The sequence below is a fragment of the Rhinolophus ferrumequinum genome, chromosome 16 (genome assembly GCF_004115265.2).
Source record: "Rhinolophus ferrumequinum isolate MPI-CBG mRhiFer1 chromosome 16, mRhiFer1_v1.p, whole genome shotgun sequence".
Taxonomy (NCBI): domain Eukaryota; kingdom Metazoa; phylum Chordata; class Mammalia; order Chiroptera; family Rhinolophidae; genus Rhinolophus; species Rhinolophus ferrumequinum.
In genome coordinates, this window is record NC_046299.1 from 14,413,286 (window position 1) to 14,438,552 (window position 25,267).

General features: G+C 43.6%; 1 pseudogene; it reads right to left on the reverse strand.

Moving 5' to 3' along the window:
* Positions 1–8,078: 8,078 nt before the first annotated feature.
* Positions 8,079–20,885, reverse strand: LOC117036318 (uncharacterized; annotated as a pseudogene).
* Between the last annotated feature and the right edge of the window lie 4,382 nt (positions 20,886–25,267).

Here is a 25,267-nt window from a genome sequence, read left to right on the forward strand (position 1 = left end):
TAACCTTGTCTGTGCATTGTCAGGGGTCAGCATTGTAAAAACACATGCAACTAAGTGAGCTTTCTGGTTGTTTGAGTTCTAAATGGAATGTATGGTCTTAAACCCAAATGAACACAGGCTGGGATGTTACGCTAGAAGGTGGTACAATGTAGAAGCGCGAGCCCTTGACTGAGGATCCAGACACCTCTTCTCTGACTCAAGTTGTCTTAGGGGAGGGGGTAGAGGCCTTGGGTCTTGTTCCCCATCTGCCACTGACTGGCTGACTAACGCCAATTTCTCTGACACTCAGTTTTCTCATCTGTGAAATGGGAAGGGACCAGGTTGGATGGATTGATCTATCTGGAAGGGGCCTTCTGCCTTGAGAAACCTTTGATTCTAGGGTACACATGTCACACTGTCTCTCGCCACCCCTATCAATGGGAGATCATCTTGGAATTAGCAAATCATTTCACAGTACAAGTCAAATCTCAACTGGATGTCCAAAAGGAGCCTGCATTTTACTTACATTGTATAAGGGGGTATCACACGGGGTAGGTGGGTATGCGAAGTTTTTAGTCTCACAGCTGTTTATGATCAAATCTAATGGGATTTGTTCTAATAGGATTTGATCTGTATGTTCCCTTAATGAAGTCTTCCCTTCCCTCAGGCCAGGGGCTTTTTCTTCCAATGAATCCAGGAGCCACATTCTCCTTATGGTGGAAGTGATAGACGACAATCCTGAGAGATCTTCCAGCCCAAGCCCGCACATGAGACGAGGGGGCTTGGTGGTGCCTTTACGCATTACCAGGGCTTACAGCCTGCCACTGCCTCCCCAGCTGGTGACCCAGAAAACAGAAACGAAAGACGCACAGAAAGGAGTGGTCAGCATTTTCTGACTGCTCTTCCTTCTCCTAAGCCCATTAATGAAGTTCAATTGCATGTCCATAGGGAAGACGCCTCGGCAGCTCAGAGAGCAGGACAGGGGAGGCAGTGGGGAGTGTGCCCCCTCTTCTCCCACTACTGGAGCCCAATGCGAGCCTCGTTCATGCCTTCTTCAGGCTGCGTTTACACGCTGTCTCCCACCCCCACCCCCTGACACACAATACTGAATAAATATGCCTGGCGCTGGTCCATGTGGGAATTCTGGAGAGTTACGATTGTTATTCCCAAGAACGCACAGACACCAGCAAAAATTCATTTCCCAGACGCATGGCTATTTTGAGAACCAAATCTCCTGCTGTAGCAATCAAATTGGGGACTTTTCAAGTCTTGCTTTACAATAAAAACCTGTTCTGCCTTCAGCTGCCTTTTACCTACAAGAATTCAATAAGCAAGAGAGAGACCATTAGATTTCCTCTCCCATCTCTGCTTTGGCACGACATGCAATCCTGGCCAACTTTCCTGACTCTACATCTTAGTAAATTCTTCCTGACAATAGTTAGTGACAAGCATGTCAGAAACAACAAACTCCGTCATCTATATGGCTTATCAATAATTTAGTCTCTTCCCCCTCGTGAGAGCCTGTGTGTTTTGCAATAATGAAATATATGATTTTAAAAATAAATAATAAGCTGTTGTCAGCCCGATTGTAGCTGCAAGTTATGAATGTGATTGATTGATTGAACATTTGACTTCATCCGCTCGAGCAGGATCAAAGAGAGACTCTTCCACCCGCCTAAGGCCACTAGCAATTTATTTAGAGACTGTGTTCGGATCCCAGCAGGTAGCAATATTGGACTGAGGTACACAGAAAAGCAGCTCTTTGAGGTTTTTTCCAAGTCCAAGGGAAGCAACAAATGAGATTTTTTTTTTCAGTTCATTAAATCATTAACCACTTAATCACTAAAAACAAGACATTATAAGCATTCCCCTTTAGCTGGAATATCCCGGAAGAGAAGGAATGCTGCTTTGCTGAGATCTGGCATTGGAAGGTGGGCCCTTCTTACACAACATGACAGTCTGTAATTTTTTATTTATATGGCACTGTATTTTTTTTTCTTCATCTTAACTAATCAGTGTGGCAACAGCCACGCTGACATCCAAAAGTGACAGGTGTCTGAATTGCAATGAGGTGTCTATCCAACTGCCAAAGCGGGGGAGGGAAACACAAAGGTATGGAGGACATGTTTGTAAAACAAATATTGCAACTAGGAGGCTGGCTGAATGGAAAAGGAGAAAAAAGAGAAAAAGAAAATAGCGTATGGTGGTGTGGAATAAAACCCCCAAATTCAGCCAGGGCAGAGCCCTTCTGGGATTTTGGTGATCAGTTGGCATAGGAAGGACTATCCCAGCTTTCTCACGAAGGGTCTTGGGGTCAAGTGTAATTCTCTGTCCCTCCCACTACAGCTTCCCTGGGCTTTTTAAAACCCTGCAAGCCAGAGTTCTCCCCGAGAGCAGGCAACTGTTCGGCATTCGAATGAGCCCGGCTGGTAAGGAGCCTGAGTCTGGTCCTAACCAGGGTGCCGTGAGTAAAGGAGACAGGATGTGAAGGCCTGAGGACATCCACCCACAGAGGAACAGGCCCATCTTAACAAGAGCAGGTTATGGTCTTCGCTGCTCTAGCAGGGGAATGGAAGAAAGGGAGCGTGTCTTCCCTTTCCAGCTCCCTAGTTCTGCGCTGTCTGACCTCAGGCGAGGCAATTTAATAATCATCCGAACGCTTTTGACTTCATAAGGCCTTTCATCCATGGATCTCAAAGCACTTCACAAATACCAATTCATTAACCTTCACAACCCACCCTGAGGGACAAAGGGTGGGCATGTTTCCCCTGTGGTGGGAACACTCAGCTGGAGGCACGGGCAAAAGCAGTTCTTCCTTCCAGGTCACTTGAAAGTCAACCAGGAAACTCAGGAGTGAGATCCAGAGCAGCTGGCATCAAGGCCGGGTGCTGCGGATTGCTGGGGCCTCAGTTTACCCTTCTTTAGACCTTTGGGCTTGATTCCCACCTCTGATTCTCCTCACACGGAACAAAGAAACTGCCAGGTCCGACAGGGCAGGAAAAACAACATTGCTTACTTACCACCCGTTATTAGCTAACTGCTTTCACACACTGCATCTCCTTTACTCCCTACAAGAATCCTGTGATGTTCTATAAACCCCATTATACAGGGAAGGAAACTGAGGCTGTGGGATGTTAAGAATTTACTCAAGGTCACCTGACTCACAAGCAGTGAAGCTGACAATAAATCTGTTTGTAGTAATAATACTAATAATTCATGAATATGCACAGTCACTCCCCCAAGCCACCTCTAAGAATTCTGTTTTCATTTATGGACCTTTCTGCATCTATGATTCACTCATCAATTGAGTCTAAGAGGCATGAATTGCTGAGGCCAGGAATGGCAGAAAACCTAGCTGCATTTACACAGGAGAACAGGAAGCTACTTATAGGAACAAAGGAGTAGCTCTGAAAAGAGAGAAGAGTTGGGGAGGGTGAGAAGGATAGCTTGGGACAGGTTTAGAGAGAGATTTTAAGGACCGAGTTCTGCGTAGGGGAAGAGAGAGACTTGGGAAGGAGCTGCTGTGCATGTTTGAACTACATCACGGAGAGATGGGGAAAAAAGAATTTTAAGAAGTTTTGCTTTGCATTGTGATGTGGCACCTAAGGGACTCACTGCAATATAGATTTGAACCGCTTCTGAGTTGCTCTTGAATGCCAGCCTGATGCTTCCTTAAGTGCCACGCTAGGCAGAGGCGGGCAAAACCCAGTTTGGTGCTCCGTGGGTTGCACATCTGTCAGCAGTACATCGCTGCTCTTTTCACGTCGCATCGCCTCTCATCCTCCCGTCTCGGTTAAGCTGGACACTCCTGATTCTGCGTCCCGTGGCATGTAGAATGGGTGCTGATCACATGTTTTCCACTCACTCCTACCGCTGTTTTGGGATTGAATGCACCTTCCTGGGAGTAACCTTGGTGGGGTTTGGCAGAACAAGCAGCATCATGGACAATGACATCCAGACTAACTGATACACATGCCAGGAGGCAACCCATATTGGCAGGAGGATAGGTTAACGGCCGTAACACACAGCTCCAGAATGTCAGTGGCGTAACATAAGGAAAGATGATTTTTCGCTCCTGGGATGTCCCTGGTCAGTAGTTCTCCTGCGCTGGTCCATTCCAAGACGTGACTCCGGGACTAGGCATCTTGTATTTTCCCAACCTCTGAGGCCTTGGCGTCCTGTACATCCAGTTGCAAGAACAGCAGAAAGAGAATGTGGAGAGGGGCTGGGGTTAGGAGCCATGCATGGGGATGATGTACAACGTACCTCTGCCCGTCGTGCGGTCCCACCTAACTGTGAGGGAGGCTGAGATGTGTCGTCTATGGTGTGTCCAAAAGGAAGAGGAAATTGGTCTAGCAAACATAAAGCAGTCTCTGCCACACAGGGTCCTTCACCACAATGCCAGGTCCCCGCCCACCCCCCGTATCAGCCGAAATGGGAACTCTGCTGGAGCTGCTCCCGCAGGCAACCGGGCATCAGGTTTGTGGGCATCATGTGATTCTCTTTCTCCCAACAATGGATTTATGAGTAAATTAGAATTCTCCAGAAAGGAGCAGAGCTTGTTTGGGGAGTTTTGAAAAAAAGGCAATATGGACCTAGGATAATTGGGAGGCATCTGACATTTTCTGCTTGGAGGGTGAACATGTCTAATTTCGTAACTGCCTTTAAACTGACATTGACGAAAGCAACCTTCTCTTTAGTCTGTAAAAAACAAACAAACAAACAAAAACAACAAAAAATAAAACTCCACCACATGTAATTTGCAAAAATTGGAAGGAAACAGGTTTCCCACCTAGACACAAAACGTGATTACTAAAACTCCTGAAATTGCTATCTTCGATGTCCATCCAGTTAAGGCTGACCATACTTTCTTGGCATATCCAGTCAGTCTTGGCAAAAGAAGGTGATTTGTCCCCACTTTCAGAAAACAGACTTGGTTCTCTTTCCATGTGCAGCCATGGCCTCAGCAGTAAAGTTGGTAGGAAACTTCATTCCTCTGTTTCCTCAGAGAGACCGTGCTCTCTAGGTCACTATGACAATCTCCAAACATGCAGCTTTATTTTGGAACACAACTGTGCACATGTCTTGTAGATTGCAAGGGTTTAATAATGACAAAAACCTGCTTATAGCACAGTCTGTTTCTTTTCATTTTCCCTCAAAATAGCAAACACTGGTTGTTACAGAGAACCAAGGCTGAAATATTCCAAAGCAGCGTCTAGACAATCGTTCTTTCTCCGAACTTCTTTTCTCTGCTGCCTTCAATGGTCCCTCCCTTCCCATTTGTAGAGACAAAAGAGAAGATTCTATAACTACTGGCCTCTGTCCAGGAACACGAAGAAAATGAAGCAAGGCAAACAACAGAGAAAAGTGAACAACAAAAGAACAAACTCAAATGAAACGGCTTAACGATCCTACAGAGCAGGCCCAGCAGGTAAGTGCTTCCTTTGACTTCTTTTTCTCTTTTTCTTAAATGTCCAGATTGTGGTCCAAATTCTTAGAGTAAAATTGAAGGTTGGTAAAAGAGCTCTGAAAACCCTGACATGGAAATGACTTGTTCATCAATATGGATCCTGACTCTTTAAAGAAATCATCTTGTTTGACTCCACTTCTGAGAGTCTATCCAAAGTTAATGACTTAGTTTGGAGTCTCCCAGAAGCAGAGCCTGAGACAAGGATTTGGTGAAAGCTAACAGTTTCTTTGGGAGTTAATCCCAGGAAGTATGGTGAGGGAGTGGGGAATGCCGGAAACAGGGGTGAGAAGAAAGCCAATACAGTGGGTACAGTAGTGAGCTGGACACTGTCAGAGGCTCGGGCTCAGTCCCATGAGGCCCACCTGACAGACTGTAGAACACACCTTTCAGTTGTCACCTGGAGGGGTAAGGAAGGATTCTGAAGTCCCCATCCCCATTGCTCCAGTACATTAATGCTGGCATGTCTAGGCTATTCCACACACACAGAGGCCAAGCATGTTCCCACGGCCAAAGATCAAGTTCAGGCAGGTGACATAGGCAGCCAGGAGGTCGTTTAGGGACAGTCTTAAAGCCCCCCCACAAAGGCCCAGGGAAAATATCTGGGATATTGACAGCATCTGCTATAGATAATAATTCTAATATAGAAAAAAAAGCATAACAGAATTGCAGCATTACCTATAACTGAAAAATGTCCACATTAGAGGGAGGGTTACAGGAGTTCTGGTATATCTACTCAATGAAATATTGCCCAGTGTTATTTTGTTCAATAACGTTACTGTGTGTCAGGCTCTTTGCTAGGTCCCAGGGTCCCTATGATGAGCAAGATAGAGCTGGTCCTTGTCCTGCAGAGTGTATGGTTTCATTTGTTTACGCAGGATTTGAAAAAACATAAGAACATGCCCAGGTTGTTCTATAATATCCTAGAATCAGGATTGTCCATACAGCACGACCTTAATTCTGTTTCTAAAAAATACATGGAAAAAAGACTGGAGGGAAATACAGCAAATTGCTGTATTCTCTTTGGGTGATGGGAGTTTCTTTGCTTCTTGCATTTTTATTTTCACCAAATTTTCTATAAGAAGAATGTGTTCTTCTCACGAGGGAGAAAATAATAAACTTTATTTGAAAATAAAAGAAAAGGAAGTCACCTGCCAAGCAGAAGGGAACTCAGAGCTGGCACTTCTCACCTTCTCCCTATACCCATCTTTTATGTGTGTCTCCCATTTCTGGTTCCCTGCTGAATCTGGGACCAGCATCTAATGCAAAATAATTTGGGGGCACCTCTCAGGCATGACTGGGTCCTGAAAATAGCAAGCATCTCCTCCTGATTAAATGTGAAGTTCTTAGGGCACCACAAAGAGAACAAGAAATATCTATCCCTTTTATTTTTCTTAAATTAATTCATGGAAATATGAAGCCCGTCGTCATGTGGTCCAGGCTGGTTCCTCCATCTACTGATTAGCTTTGATGTTGTTTCAATAGTTAGCTGATGACTTCAGTGTCAGCAAGTTTTCTGCTACTGTTGGAAACTTACCACCCCACGAGAGAGAGGGGACCTTCACTTTGGGGAATTTTTTTTTGCCAATCCTCCCTCTAAGATTCTTGAGACTTGGGGATGAAAGACGTTACCTAAATACAAAGTGTTCTTGTGAAATGCTTTGAAAATGTAAAATGAGTTAGGCTTAAAGAGAGCAGAAATATGACTACATTCAAAGTAGTTTCATGTATTGGAATAGTTACAACTGGCAAAGTTCATCCCGAAATATTTTCCACGCAGTTTTAAAAGGTGAAATTTCTTAGAAATCCTCTCCTTGGACTCTCCCAAACTCCTTGATTCTGAATAATTTCTGACAGACGGAAACATTTACGTCCTTAAGCCCTTCATTAATTCAGTATTTGGCTATAGATCCAGGCCAGAGTGCTGCACAACTGCAGGGGGCTCCACTCCCACAGGGCTGGCCCTTGGAGTTGTGCAACATAGTTGGTGTAGATCCAAAAACGATTTTCGAAACAAGTTTTCTTGATGTGCCTGAATTTGGGATAGGGCTTTTGGATATTTCATTCTGATGAACATGTTCAAAGTGAGGGTCCTTATGCACCTGAGGATTGGGATGACTGATCCCCACCCTCCCCAACGTGTTACCCATTGCTAGCTCCTTGGGACCTCAATAGGCATTCTGTAGGATTCCTCTTGGTCTCGAATATGCTGGTATCATGTATCTTTAAGAATTTCCAAGAGAGCAATAGTATATACAATGTTTCCAAATTTTGGAGCACAGAAGTGCCCCTGTCCTCACTGCCCTTTCCTGTTTTTGGTGGGGAGCCTCATACAGCCCCAGTCTGCAGTAAGGCCACAGGATAGCGCTGAAGCATATCGACACCAAACGTAGGCCAGTGGTTCTCAGACTTCAGTATGCATCTTGGAGGACTTGCTCAAACAAGTTCCTGGGCCTGTCCCAAGAAGTGCTGACTTAGTAAGTCAAGGTGGGGCCCGATAATTTGCATTTCTGAGTCTCTAAGCCACGCTGATGGGGCGGGTGCAGGCATCATATTTTAAGAACTACTGGTTTAGAAGGATTCAGTGAGCTCCAGAAAGACAGACAACCTGGAGGAAAAAAGGAGCGACTTTCTAGTCACACAGCTGGTCTTTCTGGATACGAATGTCACACTTTCCCATGAAGCGCACTATGGTGAAATGAGACTTGATTTTCACCGGCCGGGGCATAGGCCTAGAGGAGCAGATGCGAACTGATCCGGGAGCACATTGAAACCCGGTCACAGAGGCGATGGCCTACGTTGGGGCTTCACGTAGGACAAGGCTCGGGAGCACTAGATTTGGCATCAGACAACCTGGCTTCAAAGCGTAGGCCAATAATCCCTCTTGAGCCTCAGTTTCCTCACCTGTCACACAGGAACCATGTTTTTTACCTGCTGTGGTTGTGGGAAGAGCAAATCAGATAGCAGGGATAAAGCCCTTAGCATCATGTTCCATGGCAGACACTCAATCAATGGGAGGGAAAAAGACTTGCTTACTGGGAAGAAGGCAAACATCGGGCACAGGAAGTGCAGAATCAAGGCCAGACAACAAATTTACTGCTTTACGGGGCACTTGGTCCAAGTTGCCCGAAAACACTTTTGTCTGGGAATCGTTTCTTAATACAGAACTTGATTAGGACTGAGAGGCAGGAGCAGGGCAGCCATCTCAGAAACTGCCATGTTTTGTGCTTCTCCCAAAGCGCACCGTGACACACAGTAGGTGCTCATAAAATATCTGTTGAAGAATCAATGTATTTGATAGAGAGATGCGGCCAGCTTGATCCCAGCAGCCACCGAACCGTAAAACACCGAGATTTTGCTTTAGTTAGTCAAGCCTTTTCTTCTCAGAACAAACAAACAAAAAATAAAATCAGACACAGCTTTGGTTCTGAAAGGCACTGAACAAATACACTTGAGTTATTATCAAGGAAAATCAATGACTTTCCCACCCAACAGTGGATGAGCCTTCGGCGTTGACTCGGAAACACTGAAATCCTCCCAGCCTGAAGCTCTCCTGTGTCCACAGGCCGAGCACACACATTCCAGCATTCCCAGCTGGCCCAACTGGTGTGAAATCATTTCCTTCTTGGAGTGCAGAGAGATCGCTGCGGGTACTCGCGCACCTTGGAAACCCTCTGCCTTCTGGCTAACATAGCAGTGGACAAAGAAAAGAGGCACATCAGGCAGCTGTGGGGCGTGGGGTTTGGGGGAATGGGGTTTGGGAATACAACAGGCCAGCTAAGCGCAGCTGGGAGGCTGGCCAAGAGCTAAGCAGATACTTGGCTGAGCACCAGAATCACCTGGGGACCTTTTATTGAAATTATTATTTAATGACAGATTCCTAGGTCCTACCCTGAACTAGATTCAGAATCTCCACCCTAACATCTCCTCTTGAAGATTCCATGATGAAAAAACTTGCAGGAATCCGTTTCTGGTTCGGACCCGGAGACGCCATCGTTCTGAGCTACCTCCACCCTTTGGCAGCTCAACAAGGGCACTCAGGCTTGAAAGAATTCCTCCGCAAGCGCTCCCCATGGAGGACCAAACTGACAACATCGAAGAGGAGGGATGTTCTTTCACGAACATACATTACCAACAAGAAGAGGAGCTAGAAAATTCTCAAAGACTCTTCTCCTGGCTGCAGCCACATTTCTGTAAGTACATCTTAGAAAACGTTCATCTTCAAAAATAATTTCCGTGTGACTAACGCAGAAGAGACGTGTACCATTATGTCTACTATTACAGGAGAATGCTAAAATCCCTCCTTTTGGCACTTTGGCTCCCAGGAAGAAAAACTGGGTGACGAGGATCCTTTCAGGATCGTGTTAACAAACGAAGGGCCAGATCTTACAGCCTGAGGAGCTGTGACTGAGTCTCCCATCAGCTCTTCTCTGGCTGTCCCTGCTCCCCGTGCCAGTGACTCTCATACGGAGGGCCTGTAGTAGGCGTTTTTACACACAGTATCTCATTTAATTCTCACAGCAGTCCTAAGAAGTAGGTCAGGGGTCAGCAAACAACAGTCAGCCGCCTGTTTCTGTAAATACAGTTTTATTGACACATAGCTGCCACCATTCATTTCCATGTCATCTGTGGCTGCTTTTACTCTACAATGGCAGTTGAGTACTTGCAACAAAAATTCTATGCCCTGCAAAGTCTAAAATATTTATTAGGTAGCCTTTTACAGAAAAAGTGTGCTGACCCCTGAAATGAGTCATTGGTCCCACTTTACAGATGGGGAAACACAAGCACAGAAAGGCTAAGTGTGTCACCTAAGAACAGTTAGGTTATAAATGACAGTGTCAGAGGTGTCTCTGGCCCCAGCGATAACTATTCTGTGCTTTTCCCCACCTTGCACTGTACTGCCTTCTGTTCTGTCACATTGGTCTGTCCCTGCTAAATATGTCAGCCAAGAAGGACGTGTTCATTTGCTCCCAACAAAATGTCTCAGGCTGCCCATCACACAGAGAACTGCAAAAGATTCTGGAAGCCCAGAGAACTGATAACCCCGCCCACCTAATCATTTTCCAGATCCTAGCAATCAAGCTCCCAGCTTGCATAGAGTTTACAAGAGAGAGGGTCATCCAACATGGGCAGAGATAGCACTGCAGTGTCCAGATCAGCTTGGGGCTATACTGCCTGGGGAAGAACTGGAGAAGAACCAGGTAGCCCCAAGCCAAAGACAACAGCTGCCCTTGGCTGAGCAAAACCTCCTGGGAGCTTATCTCTTGTCCTACCTCTGAGGACAGGCCCACATTTGCCTTGCCTGCCATTCTGCTCTTCTTGATGTCTTTCCACCCAGACTTGGCTTGATTTACCTGTTGATTTTGTTCATGACTGTGCTGGCCTCCTGTCCAAAGTTCTTATCTGGTCCTAGTTTCTGCCTATCTGGCCTTGCCCACACTTGAACCCTGTGGGTAAGAGGCAGTGACTCAACAACAGTGGTCTGTAGCTCCCAGGGGATGTGAAAGCTAAGGCTCCACATCCTGAAGAGAAAGCCCAAAGTTTCCATGCATATTTGGAGACCAAACCAATCCCAACAATACAATGGTAAGTAAAACTGGTAGAAAAGATTGCTGAGTTAAAAGCCACCAAGATTTCCAAAACTACAGAAACAGTTATACAAATTATGGTAAAGCCATACAGTGGAATACTATGCAGCCATTTAAAATGATGTTAACAAATATTTTTAAATAACATGATGTACAAGAGACAGGGCCAGCTTCACGGGTGTGGGACCTGTGCAGTTAAACAAGGCCCCCTGTTTAGGAGGGCCCTACACTTGGTTTAACATTCCATGGCCACCATCTTGAAATTCTTAATAGTTTTTTAACAAGGGGGAACCATATTTTCATTTTGCATTAAGTCCAGAAATTATGTAGCTGGTCCTGAACAGAGATATCTGCAAATATTCATTCTCTCCTGTCTTTTAGGAAGAGAACTTCCCAACCCCAACCCACATACATACTCGTCCTGACTACAGTTTCCATGTGAGAATTGCTTTGCAGTATTTCTTGGGAAATTTGTCATGTTTTTTTAAATCCTAAAAGAAAAACTAGTTTTAAAAAATTGGGGTAATACTGCAAATGAAAAAGTATAGTCATTCTCCTGCAAGAATTGTAGCTTAACAATCAACATAGACATATTACAGTTTCAATCCACCAATGTCAAGTCATAAACAAGAGCAGAAAACATGAATAGGTTAAGATTGATATTTCTGGAAACCAGAACAGGAGCACATAGGAGAGAAAATGTCAGATCTAATCAGCCAGTCTTGCTTGTAGCTCTTGTCCTGTTATAAGTGTGTGTTCGTGGCCCTGACTATTATTGATGGCAAGTCATTCTTGCAAATAAAATAAGTATTATTAAGTTTCTTTACATGTATACTTTATACATATCTTGTTAATGATATTCTCAGAAATAACAAGTTTGGGGAGCAAAATAAGTCCTTAAATTGGCAATTTTGACATGTAATTTTATATAATGCTTTAACTTTGCTAGGAGATTTGAATATTACATTATTCGTATACTGCCTAGTAATGTTCACTGGTATTTTCCAATGTTTGGTTATTTCTTACAGGCTATAGTTTGTAAATTCACTAAACTTAATATTTCTTATTTATCAGCCCAACATTGTTAGATATCCATAGTAATGAGTAAAGAGTATGAAGAATGTTGAAAGTCTTTTAAGAATAACTTATGATTTCAGGAATTTCCAAGAACTCTCAGGAATTCCAACTTCTCATTTGTAAACCCTGAAGATTAATATCCATTGAGTATTTGGAAACACTGATTCTACATATGATTGTTCCACTAGAGATTACAACTACTGGCCTCCCTTGCAGCTAGATATAGTCATATTCTAAGTTTTGACAAATGAGATATAAAAACCAAGTAAAGTATGCACATTCTGGATTATGTTTTTATGAGGAAGCTGCTTGCTCTCCATTCTCTCTTTCCCTCTTCTCCGTGGCTTGGAAATGATGAAAACTGGAGGAGCCATCTGGGACCAAGGTTGGAGACCATGTGTTAAAGAAGAAAGAAAGAATTGTTCTTCTAGTCTATTCCCTAAATTACATGATGGAGCCTATCTTTAGACTGTAATTTGAGAAATAAAGAAGTTCTATTTTATTTAAGCCTCTGTATTTTGAGATCTTTTTATTACAGCAGTTTAGCCTATACAACACACATAGGAACATGCTTATGCTATAATGCTACTTGACAAAGCATCATATATAATTGTGTATCTATCAGAGTATACTAAATTATATTGCATATTACATTGTACACAATTTTGTATATATACAATACAATCTCAATCACTAACAAATGAACAAAGAAAATGCCCAAGAGAAAATATGTCAAAAGCCTGGTAACAAAGAAGATAGGAGAAGCCAAGTCAGACATTGTTCCAGAAAGAAATTAGGTGGTGTGAGCTCTATCGTCATTAAACTAATACTTACGGAGTACTGCTTATGTTCCAGGCAAGGAGCTAGAATAGAGAGGAAGAAAGCCATATTCCTTGTTTGTATGGAGTTTACAGTGAAACTAGAAAGGAAGATGTTTGTAAATAATTTCCAGTATGAATCATATGAAGAAATTATTCTCTCCTTTTCATGTCTTTTTCCAGATGTTGAAATATTAGTGAGATGTGGGGTTTTGAATGGCCCCAACCTCCTTCAAGGCCTGGTACTTTCCTCCATGCCTAGTAAGAGCTGATGGTTTCACCAGGAGGTGGTCTACCCCTTCAGCAATCCTTCACTGAGCAGAACTCCAAGGGTTTCCATTTCACATGGCTGCCTCTCCTCTTTAGAAACCTCAGTCCAGCTTCCCTGGCCCTGGGTTAAAGAGAACTGGAAAACATCCCAGCCCCATTAAGCTCGCTCTGTCCAGGGAGCTCTCCTTATCTGAGAAACACATGGCTGGCTATTGGGTTGCCATCTTGGGAGAACCAAGCGCATCTTTTTGTTTTGGGTTTGGAGGAAAAGCGAAGAAAGCTGAACAAACACATGAATGGAAATTTGGCACTTGTCTTGCACAGTAGCTTTAATTTTTGTAGCCTTAAAAAAAGTGAGAAACTCTAGTGTTCTGTGTAGCAGAAGTCATTAAATATCCTGTAATAGCCTTTTAAAGGCAGTGAGAGGCAGTGAGTTTACTGTTGAGTTATATTTGGTGTTTACTGAAGACTTGATCTGCCTATCTGTTCAACCACCTGCCCTTCTCACACGTCCAGCTCTGCCAGCAGGACAGTTCTCTACACATACCTGTCAGAGTCCATTTTTCACCAGAAGCGTCATTAAGAAATAGAGGCTGAATATTCTTAGAGGCACTTTAAATAGCTGAAAATAATGAAGGAGAAGTCAGTGCAATTAACTAGGCCCTTGGCAATAGGGTTTGAGTAGCAAAGGAACTAATTATATGCCCCTGGCACCCACACATTGTATTTGCCACATCATCAAACCACAATAAAGAATGTTTCAAAGCTGTGCCTCTCCCAGGACAGGAGAGGGACAGGAATTACCTTGGTGAATTCCTTTTCTTCTCTTTCTCCATAAAGATAGCTGAATCTTGCAAAGCAGAGTCTGCAACTGTTTACCCACTATCCATTCTTCCCTTCTTCCTTACTAACAGAAACAAGACTTTACTTAGATTTACAATGTGCCCAGATAAAAGAACATGTTTCCTGGTCTCCTTTGCAATTATAAGTGGCCAATGAAAAGTCATTTGAAGCTTCTGGGAAGGCTGTCCTTATCCCCTTTCTCCTTCTACCTGGAACCTGAATGTGATCAATGGAGTTCCAGCAGCCATACTGTTACCATGAGTCAGTCTTGGGGGTGGAATTCATGAGCTTAAGCTAGTAGAGCAGAAAGATTGAAGGAGGCTGAGGGCCTGATGACCATGAAGTTGCCATCTTGCCAACCTCCAGACTTCATGTCACATGACAGAAAAACCAACCTTTAATTATTTATTACAACTATCAATTCAGATGTCTGTTTCTAGCAACAAGTCTAATTTTAACAGATACAACATACATTAAATTTCTACTTCTCCCACAAATCTTTCCAGGAGCCCCAAGAAAAAATTTCAACTATTGACTGAGGCAGTCTCTCATCAACAGACATTTACTTAATGTCCACTGTAGACCCAACTCAGTGGTCCACATGGGGGGATGAAAAAGTGAAACACTGACCCTGGGGGCAGAGCTCCCGACTCCCCCATTAGAATGAGCTATTCTCTTCCCCTGAACTTGGAGTCTCTGTCAGAGCTTCCTTGCAACAGAGGGATTGTGAAAGCTGCTACAAGGCACAGAACCTGCCTTGTTCATTTTGGTCTTTCTCACAGTCCCTGGCACAATGCCTCTCCCATAGATGTTCAGTGTCTATGGCAGGGGTGTATCAAAGTTGAGCCTTCAGTGCAGCTCAGCCTGTTCAAGCAACTGCCCACATCTGATACTCACTGTATAGAGAGTTGCCCATTTCTGACTCAGGGTTCACTGATAATACCTGTCTCTTCTCCAGCCATGTGCTTTGGGGGCTCAGACCCCCATTCCATCCTCACCACCCTCTTCAAATATGATGCAGAAGAAGATGGGGCTTCCTCTCAGTTCTGACCCTGCCTCTCCACCCTGGCCTTGCTTCAGGCGTGGCCTTGTCAGTTCAGCCAGGTCCTAGAACCCTCAGACAATGAGCACACTTTCAGGGAGCACAATTTCAATAAGCACAAATTCAGTGTGAAGACACCATCAAATCTGCCAGGCAGTGGCCCATTCCATCACTTGGACTAGAGATGGATAATCCCTAAAGATCAGGGGTTTCATCAGGGAGGAGCTAGTGGGCCTACCACAGCACTTCCTTGGGGGTTCATTTATAGCAATGGAATTGTGGGCTAAACACACCATTTGTCTTTCTCCAGTTTTCTCAAACTCTCCACCATGCCAGTCTCCAAGCCAGTCATGACCAAAGCATGATCCTGACTCTCACTAGCTGGTGATGGGAGCATCAGTCTTGCTGCCCAGGCTGAGATTATCCTGGAGGTTGGTGCAGTTTGAATACAAACTCCACCCCTTTCCACCTCTGGGACTTTGGGAAAATTATTTAACCATGCTAAGTTTCAATTTTCTTACCTATAAAATGAGGATAACATATATCAACCTTACAGAGTTGTTACAAAGACTAAAGGAATCAATGCATAATAACCCCTTAGACTGTTCCTAGAATATAGTGAGCTCTTAAGAAATGGTAACTGTCATCACCAGTATTATTAACACCTGGCATCACCTGTTGTTATAACTGCCTCATAACTTGGTGAATATTAAACATATTTAAGTTTCTGATGTTGATTAAAAAAATCCCAGTTAGATTTTGTTTGGGGGGCAGGGGAGGAATAATTATTAAAAATGACCTTTTCACTTAATTTTCTCACTGCTTTACTTCTCATGCTTCTCTCTCATGATATTATTTGTCCTTTAAGTCATAAGGAAACAACCAAATTGCAATCCAAGTTTTTATTCTGACTTCCTTGCTCTGAGTACCTTTACCACTCTCTATCCAATTGAATTTTTTTCTTTTATGAAGTTTACAGTAGAGGGTCAAGTTACCTGCCCATTTTCTTCTCCCATCCATGGACATGTCTGAGGTGTGCTGAGACAGGTAGAAACATAAAGACGCACATGGGGATAAATGTGTAAATGTATTTAGACTTTATTTGGGGAAACTGGGCTTTTGCCGCCATCCAAGTTCAACAGAGATGGCTGTGTAGACCAAACAGTGGTCAGTCATTGACACCAACACCCATTTGCAGCCCAAATTAGACACAACAACTTGGGGAAAGAATTTTTTAAAATCCAAACCTTGCAACTCACCCCTCACCCTAGACTATTTTAGGCATCCGAAGTGAAGGGAAATATACCAAGACGAGGTGGGAGGCCAGAACAGATTCCTCCTCAGGATACAGCAGGTGAAGAACACATGTGCTAAAGTAGAGTGTGTTTCGGGATCGGGACAGAAAAGCTGGGAATGCTTATGAGTCAAGGCCCTTGGTGCTGTTTCCCCTTTATTACCACTATGAAAAGCTGTCAAACTTGAGGACTGGGGCATCCCTGCCAATGCTACCGATAAGAAAGCAAGAACTTAAGAATCTATGAGCCTGGTCAAGGCTGAGCATGCAAAAGCCAGAGAGGGACATCCTAAGTTGAGTGGATGGTCTCAGACCAAAGGATTCCAGGGACTGTGGTGGACCCGACAGCAGGCCCTGCTGGAGAAGAGAGCCTCCTGCCCACCAGGGGGCGCTGTCTATGCAACCTTGACAAGTGGTTACTATGAGGAAATGTCAGTCTAGTGTGGTCAGATCTTCAGATGTTTTAAGATATACTATAAAAACTCCTAATTTTAAAATGTTGGCAACTGACTGAACACATCGTACAAAGCTGTGTACAGGTTTAGAGCAAACAAATCTGTCTGCTGGATCGTTTTCAAGGCAGCCACTTCTGAATTCTGGGTGGTGGCTGACTTTTATGTTACTGCTGAAGTTCAGGGTTTCAGGAGATGGGCTGAGAGCCTACATGTATCCAAATTGCCTTTTCTGCCCAGATCTTCCTACTGATAAATTAATCTAGCCTAAGAACTCCTTTGCAGCACGGAGAAGTGTGAAGCTCAAAAATCAAAGTACAAATCTAGACAAAAACCTTCCAGGTAGAAGCCTCAAAAATTGAGCTTTATTTTTATTTTTTAATGTATTTTGTCATCTCCCAGAATGGTTAGCCATGTTAAAAATCACAAGTGGAATAACAGTCACTGATCCTTTACAGCTCCCAGGACAGGCTTGGGAAGGAAAGGAGACATAGAGAGGGTGGTAAGTGACTCACCCAAGACCACCCTGGAGGCTGAGGGGGCCTTAGACCGGGGCCAAATTTATGTCTGTCCTCTTCCTACTCTTAGTTTGAGGCCTGTATTCCCAAGCAACCCCTGGAATTTGGAATGTCCAGGCAACAGCTCTGTTGGACTCCTTGGGGAGCAAGGTTAGGAGGGAAAAGCATGGTGTGTGGGTGGGAAGAATGAGGTCAGAGGCTGCCCCATTGGCAGGGCTGAGTGGAAATCCCTGTCTCCAGCTGTGTGTCATGGTGGCACCTCTAAGTCTTTCACATTGACTAAACCAGGACTGTCCATGGGACCCAAAATGTAGAAAAGGCCAACATGTCTTGGGGTGAGGACCAGCATCAGAACACACATACTGCTCAAAAATCTTGAATTCTAGGCATATGCTGTGGCAATCCAGTCAGCTAGGACTTCTAAAGGTTGGCGTCCCTCTCCTCTTCCCTGCACAGTGTGCCTTCACCATCACAGCATACTGGGGAAAGGGAAGAAGAGGAAGGCAGAAAACAAAACAAAACAAAACCCAAAGCAAGGTAGAGCTCCCAAGCCTGTGATTAAAACCTAAAGGGCTGCCTGCTAATCACCACAGCGGAGCCGTTCTCTCCCCCACAATACCTAGCTTTTCCAAAGCACCTCTCTCACCCACAAACCCACTCGAATCTTTCACTTTGTTCCCTAGAGCTCAGACACTGGGGCTGCTTGGAAAGATCTGGGAGCCTGCAGAGCATTGTGGGTACTGACATGCAAATGAGGAGTGCAACCAAGCATGTCCCACATTGCTTCAGAGGACCTGAATTTTTTATGGCTTGTATGTGCTTTTTGATGTTTTCATTGTCTCCCAGCATAACTGATATGCATTCCGATTCTGACAACTAGAAGTTGGTGGGGTTTTTTTGTTTTTTGTTTTTTTTTTCCTAGAGCTGGTTTTCTCTACCTTAAAAAAAAGAAAAAAACAAAACAAACAAGCAAACAAAAAACCAAGGAGGATAAAAAACAAAACAAGAAAATCCACCGTAACAATCCGAGGTTACTTTACGAAGTGAAATATTTTAAGCAATTCAACCACAGATGCAACCAGGAAAGGAAAACATGTTGATTCTCTTAAATTCCTTGGAGGTAAACAACTCCAGCTTGCCTACCTCACTTAAAGGGACAACTTCTAAAAGGAGGAGAGAGGGAGACAGTGATTTTTTTTTTTAATTTGATGGTAGTCAGTTGGAAGAGCCTGTTTCTATTATGAAACACCCTCCCTATCTGTTTGCACTTGCTCTTAGTTAGTTTGGGAAAGTTCATTTGGGAAAAAGTGAGAGCCTCATTGGACCCCTCCCCTGCACACACACACACACACACACACACACACTTGCAGGACTAAGTAAATTTTTAAGGGAACCATTTTCATTTTACAGACATTCGCCTTTAAAGGATCCAGAACACCGTCACCCACGCCAAATACCTCAGGTTCAGTGGTTTTTCTGGTTTGGCTGAGGGAAGGAATTGCTGGAAAATCACAAGAAAGTCATTTCTGAGAGAATCCAGCCAACGTCTGACCCCCCAGCCCCCTTACTTGGGTGACTAAGATCATTCAGGTAATGGGCTGGGTCAGAGAGGGCCTGCATAGACCTTCCAAGCATTCCAATTTCATTCCCACCATAACCACTCAAAGAGAAAACAGGGCAAATCTTGTCAATGTGAACACAATGGCAATATCGGTAAAAATCAGAACCTTACATTTTGCTCACCATTCGCCTCACCCAAGGTCTTGCAACTCATCCTTCCAGCCTCCATATCCCTCCTTTATCCAAATTCAGTCTCATTCTTTCCTTTTGAGCACTAATCCTATGCTTCTATCAGCCTTGGACAACTTGTCAACCAACAAAGTACAACCTCCCAACTCCCCAGTGCCCTCACTCCCCACCCACCATATCTTGTACACTTGAACCCAGTTGTTCTTTCACATCCTTCTTTGGAACTTTTTCCGCCCAGTGTATCCACCTTCACTGAAATTCCTCCATAGCCTGGGGGTGGCTCCAGGTTTCCCCTGCTCCTCAGAACTGTTCCTCTGACATCCTCTATCTGCATCCCCAGCTCCTAGCAGCTTGCCTTGCACAGTGTTGCCAAGTATTACTGAATGAAAGAATGCAGCACTTCGTTGTTTGTGAAACACTTTCAGACACTTTGCATCTAATACCCAGTAAGGGCTCTGAAAGGTTACATGACTTGCCTAACGTCCCAGCCGTCAAGTGTCCAGAATCCAGTAATCTCCTAGTGACATGCTGCTTCTCTAGGAGAGATACCTGTCAGCCTTCTTCCATTTTCATACCACTTTTACACACAATATTTCTGGGACCTCCACAATGACCCTTTCAGATAGGTATTAATAATAACCCTGTTTTACAAATGCAGGGTCAAGTAGCATATCGCTGCAGGTCTGTTCTTTTTTTTCCAGAATCTTCTTTGGAAGAATACAACTGCAGTGAGTAAAAAGGTCTGATCTCCCACAGCATAAGACCATGGCGGTGGAAGGGAGGTCAGTTAAGAACTTGAAGAAGCCATGTTAACCTTTTCAATGAAAAAAGCCTTTAGGGACTTAATTCACCAAACCACCCTCAAGACCACAAGAATTTATGATCCTTCTAAATATACCCAAATGAGTCTCCGGAAGTATCTAAGGTAGTCAGAATCCAACTCTGTAAAGCATCAAAATACGTTTAAAATAGCAGTAAATGTTTCCACCTTTCTAATTTTTTTTTATGACCGAATGTACCCCAAATAGAAATGTTGGCAGCCACCCCTTTAAAAAGGCTTTTTATATTTAACTTATCAGGGTATAAATAGAAGCACAGTAGCCTCACATACCAGATCTTGGTTTATTTGCTTTCAACTTCAGAGCCAGACAGTTCTGATTTTGTACTGACAATAAAAAATAAAGAGAGACACAAGTGTTCTCCCCTCACCTGCAGGTCCCAGAGCTTGTGTCCTTCAGCGTGTCCCGTTTTCTCCACTGGAGCCCGTGGGGGAAGGGGAGAGACGTCACATGGGCTCAGCTTTTCAAATAATGAAAAGGAAGAGAATGTCTTCAGAAAGGCTTTGTGGTGGTGGCTACAGCAAGGCTCCAGGAAAACTCAACTGGCACAAATTAGGGTGGACACAAAAAGAAACAATATTCCTAACTCCACATAAAAGCTGTCCAAACTTCCCCACCCATCCTCTCCCCGGCACCCTCACATTGCTTAGATTTCAGGCTCTTGAAGAAAATGTATTTCTTTTGACATTTAATAATGTCTGTTGACATGCAACATCCCAGCTAGGGCTTTTCTCTTTTTTTTTTTATTAAATGATGTAAGTTCTGTAACTGATACCAATTGTCATCAAACATCATAAAGCCAATCAGGCCTCAAGTCATCAATATTTATTGTTCCTGGTGGGGGAGAGGCTGTTTTCAGTTTGCGGCAGATGGGTTTCATTTTTAAGTGGAATAGTTAAAGCAGACGCACCTCGTATAAAATATCAGAGCAGCAAGGATCTGCCGACATGGCGCAATTGAGATGTTCACACAGCTGAAAGGAAAACGATGGCGGAAGAGAAGGCGATTGAAGGAGGAGAGAGAAAGAGAGAGGAGAGAGGGGCGGAAGTGATGGAAATGGGAAAAGGGAAAAAGAGAGAGAGGAAAAGACAAAAACGAGTGGGCTTGCTGACAATGGGTAGCATTTACGTGAACAAAAACGTCTTTTCTATTGAAGAATATCTAGAAGACGGGGAAGTGAAGAGAGACGCTGCATTCTAGAAAGGCAGGCTGAGGACTACAATAAAAAGTAAGAGCAAATGAAAATGAAGCAGAAGAGAATGAGAGAAAGTAAAAGAGAGAATGTGAAAGACAGAAAAGGAAAGAAAAGGAAATAAGAGAAAATGTGAGAGAAAGTGAAAGACAAAAACTGAGAATGAGAAAGAAAAAGAAAAATGAGAGGGTAAAATAAAAAGTGAGAGAGAAAATGAAAAGGTAATGGAGAGATCTGTACAGAAAAAAGGTGAAAGAGAGAGTGAGGAGAGAAGTGGGGTTAGGAGATCCAAGTGGGTCTGACACCCGGGTACCAGCCTTGGCAGCAGGGCTTGGCAGGGACCAGGGGATGCGCCAGCATCCTGGGGGGAGAAGGGGTTGGCTTTGAGCAGACCAGTCTCAACCAGGGCCAGCAGGAGTGGGAGGGATTTGTCATTGGCACCTTCCCCTCTTTGCTTGTACCCAATTCCCCCTTAGAAGTTCTTATCTTACTTGGCAGGCTTCTGGAAGACTCTAGAATCTCTTTTTCTCCTACTGTAACCTCAGGAAAGGCTCTGAATTTCTTATTCACACTGAGGCATAAATGACTGACAAAGCTTAATGGGATACTTCTGGCTAGGCTCACGTTTTCCTTTTTAGATATAATGGCAAATTCTGAGACTTCTGTCACCAAGGTAGGGAAAATGTTAGGGGATGTGAAGCTGGTGGCCAGAATCTCATCCGATCGCTATGAGTAAGTCTATTCTGCCTCCTGAATGTTTTGTAGAGCACACACTTGGCCAACCCAAAGTTCTATTTTTCGAGTAATAGATGGGAGAAGCGTAAGCCTTAGGCCTAGCTGGCCTAGGACAAACCTTGGGACTGAGGCTTCTGCTTAGGACCCCAGTCCTGGGCTGCTAAACAGAGGGACCAGAAAATGAAACCTCCAGGAGACAAAGAATGAGGAGCCTGTCCTTCATCCTTGGGGCCCAATGCACTTTTGCAGAGACCGGTGACTAGAGCGAACAGGGGTCAAGAATGGACTCATTGCTCTGCAGTGTTTTTGAACGCCCCAATTCTGCCCACGCTGGCTTTTGTGCTGACGTCAAAGTCAGAGGGAAGAAAGGAAGAAGGAATGAAAAACCTTAACAGAGAGTTTCCAAAAATGCTCCTGGTGAAAAATAAATAGGTCAAACCTCAAAGCAGCCAACACATGCTTCCTAATGACCCAGCCCACCACTTGCATTTTGAAATTACAGTCCTTTGTGTTTATGTAACCTATGCTGTGAGGTAGGCCGGGGTCGGAGCCCTTCCCACGGTGTGGATGAGGACTCTCAGGGTTCCAGAGTATGTCAGTATCAACAGAGGAGCCTGACCTAAGGATCTCAGGCGTATCTTCCACTTTCTTTCCCTCCTTGCAAGAATGAGAGGTGGCGCCGGGCAGGGGGTAGGTGTTAGCTCCAACACCCAAGGACTGGCCTCTTTTTCTCACCCCCTATCTTGTGCGTTCCTAAATGGAAAGACACTACACGTGGAGAGTGAAGCACCCTCCACTGAATTTTCCCATTCGGTCTGGACAAGTGCCAGGACCTGAATGCCACCTTGGTCTCCTTCGTTGGCCTGCATCCAGGCAGCCCTTGGAGATAACCTGGCAGCTCAATGACAGCTCCACCTTGAGTCACGTGTAGTGGCTCCCTGCCATTCCGCCTGAGCACCCAGCCAGCAGCCCCAGAGCTCACGGAGGACGTTGAATCCTTGTATTTCTAGAGAATGGTGCTCGCTTGGTGTTGCAGAAGGCTGGCGCAAGACCTCACTGGAACATTCCTCTTTCTCCACGTCTTTGTCTTACATTTTGTCTTTCTGACTTTTCACATTCTTGCCAATCAGTATTTTATCGCTATTGTCATTTGCATCTTTCTAATTACCAATGAGGCTAAACAGTTTTCCATAAACTTATTGGCCATTTAGCTCCCCATTGGATTTCCTGCCTTTCTTTTGTTCATTTGCCATATCTTACATTCTAGAGTCTATTCCTTTGTTGGTTTTAGACAATGTTAATGAACTCTTCTCAATCTGCCACTCTTTAGTTAACGATGGCTCTAGTAGCCATATTTGAACAGATATTTTAAATTTTGATGTAGTCAAGTTTACTGAGTTTTGCCATGTGGTTTATGTTTTTGGTGTCTTAGTCAAGAAATCCTGCCACCCTAAGGTCAAAGAGATATTTTTTACACATTCTTCTTCTATTGAATATGTAGCATTTTCTTTCCCATTTAGGTCTTTTTCTGAGTTTCCATCTGAATGTGGTTTGAATTACAGCCACAACTTTATTCACCTTTATCCAGGGAGCCATTTACCCCAACAGAATCCACTAAATAATTCATTTTTTTCCCTCCACTGAATCCTGGTGCTTCTTTGTCACAGACCGTGGATCTCTTTCTGAATTCTTTTGTTTATTCCATTTGTCTATTTGTCTGTTCCTGTACTAGTACCCCACTACCTTTATTATCAGGTCTTCGTAAAATGTCTCGGTATCTAATAGGACAAAGTTTACTTTCTTTGTTATTTTTTATTTTTCAAAATTATTTTAGCTATTTGTGTACCTTTATTTTTCTGAATTTTAGAATATGCATGTGTCGAGACGGGAAATTTTATTGGAAATGATTGACTATGAGGTGTGACAATTAAGTTCGCAAACTTGCCCCTGTGCACTTCCATTGGCAGCCCTGTACAAAGAATTCGGTGAGGTTTCGTGATCTTGGTATATCAGTGTCTCACAGCTGTGTTTGTGTTGACATGTGGCAGTGCTTGCTGAGTGGCGTTTATTATTGTTGCATGTTTTTGTGTGCCGTCGTGAGAATGTCTGAGCTTGAATTACAGCAACGAATAAACGTTAAATTTCTTGTCCAACTTGGCAAGAGTGAAAGTGAAATCAGGGACACGTTAGTCCAAGTTTATGGGGATAATGCCATGAAGAAAACAGCAGTGTACAAATGGATTAAACATTTTTCTGAAGGGAGAGAACACAGCACTGATGAACAGAGTTCAGGGCGGCCAGTAATGAGCAGAACTGACAAAAACATTGCAAATATTCATCAAATTGTACGTCAAAATTGTCAGCTGACTGTGAGAAGCATAGCAGTCCAAGTAAATATCGATAGAGAAACAGTTAGGAAAATCTTAACTGAAAATCTTGGCATGAGAAAGGTGTGTGCAAAAATGGTCCCAAAGGAGCTCACTGATGAACAAAAGCAAAGGAGAGTCCAAGTTTGCCAAGACCTTCTGGAGCAGCAAGGGCCATATTATCACTGGTGATGAAACATGGGTGTACCAATACAACCCTGAAACAAAGCATCAAAGTGCACAATGGAAGTCAGCCAATTCTCCACAACCAAAAAAGTTCCATCAGTCCAAATCAGGAGTCAAAACAATGTTGCTAGCTTTTTTTGGTATCAGAGAGATTATTCATTATGAATTTGTACCACCCGGACAAAAGTTAACCAAGTTTACTGTTTGGAAGTGCTAAAAAAGCTACATGAAAAAGTTAGACAAATACAACCTGAACATGTTGCCAACAATTCATGGCTCTTGCATCACGACAATGCACCAGCTCACATGGCACTGTCTGTGAGGGAGATTTTAGCCAGTAAACAAATAACTGTATTAGAACACCCTCTCTACTCACCTGATCTGGCCCCAAATGACTTCTTTCTTTACCTGAAGATAAAGGAAATACATTTAAAGGAAGACATTTTGATGACATTCAGGACATCAAGGGTAATAAGACAACAGCTCTGATGGCCATTCCAGAAGAAGAATTCCAAAATTGCTTTCAAGGGTGGACGAGGTGATGGCGTCGGTGCATATCTTCCCAAGGGGTGTAGTTCAAAGGTGACCATAGTGATATTCAGCAATGAGGTATGTAGCACTTGTTCTAGGATGAGTTCACAAACATAATTGTCAGATCTTGTATACACACGGTACATAAACAGGTAAGCAATATACCTCTGGTAATAAAATTTCATGGAGGGATGTAATTAGGAAAGAAAGTTTAAAAAGTCTCCTGGGAGGAGGAAATAATTTTAGAAACATTGTGAAGCAGCATTCTGTATATAATGTGTTTTTTCCTTTGGCTGTTTTTAAGATTTTTATCTTTGTCAT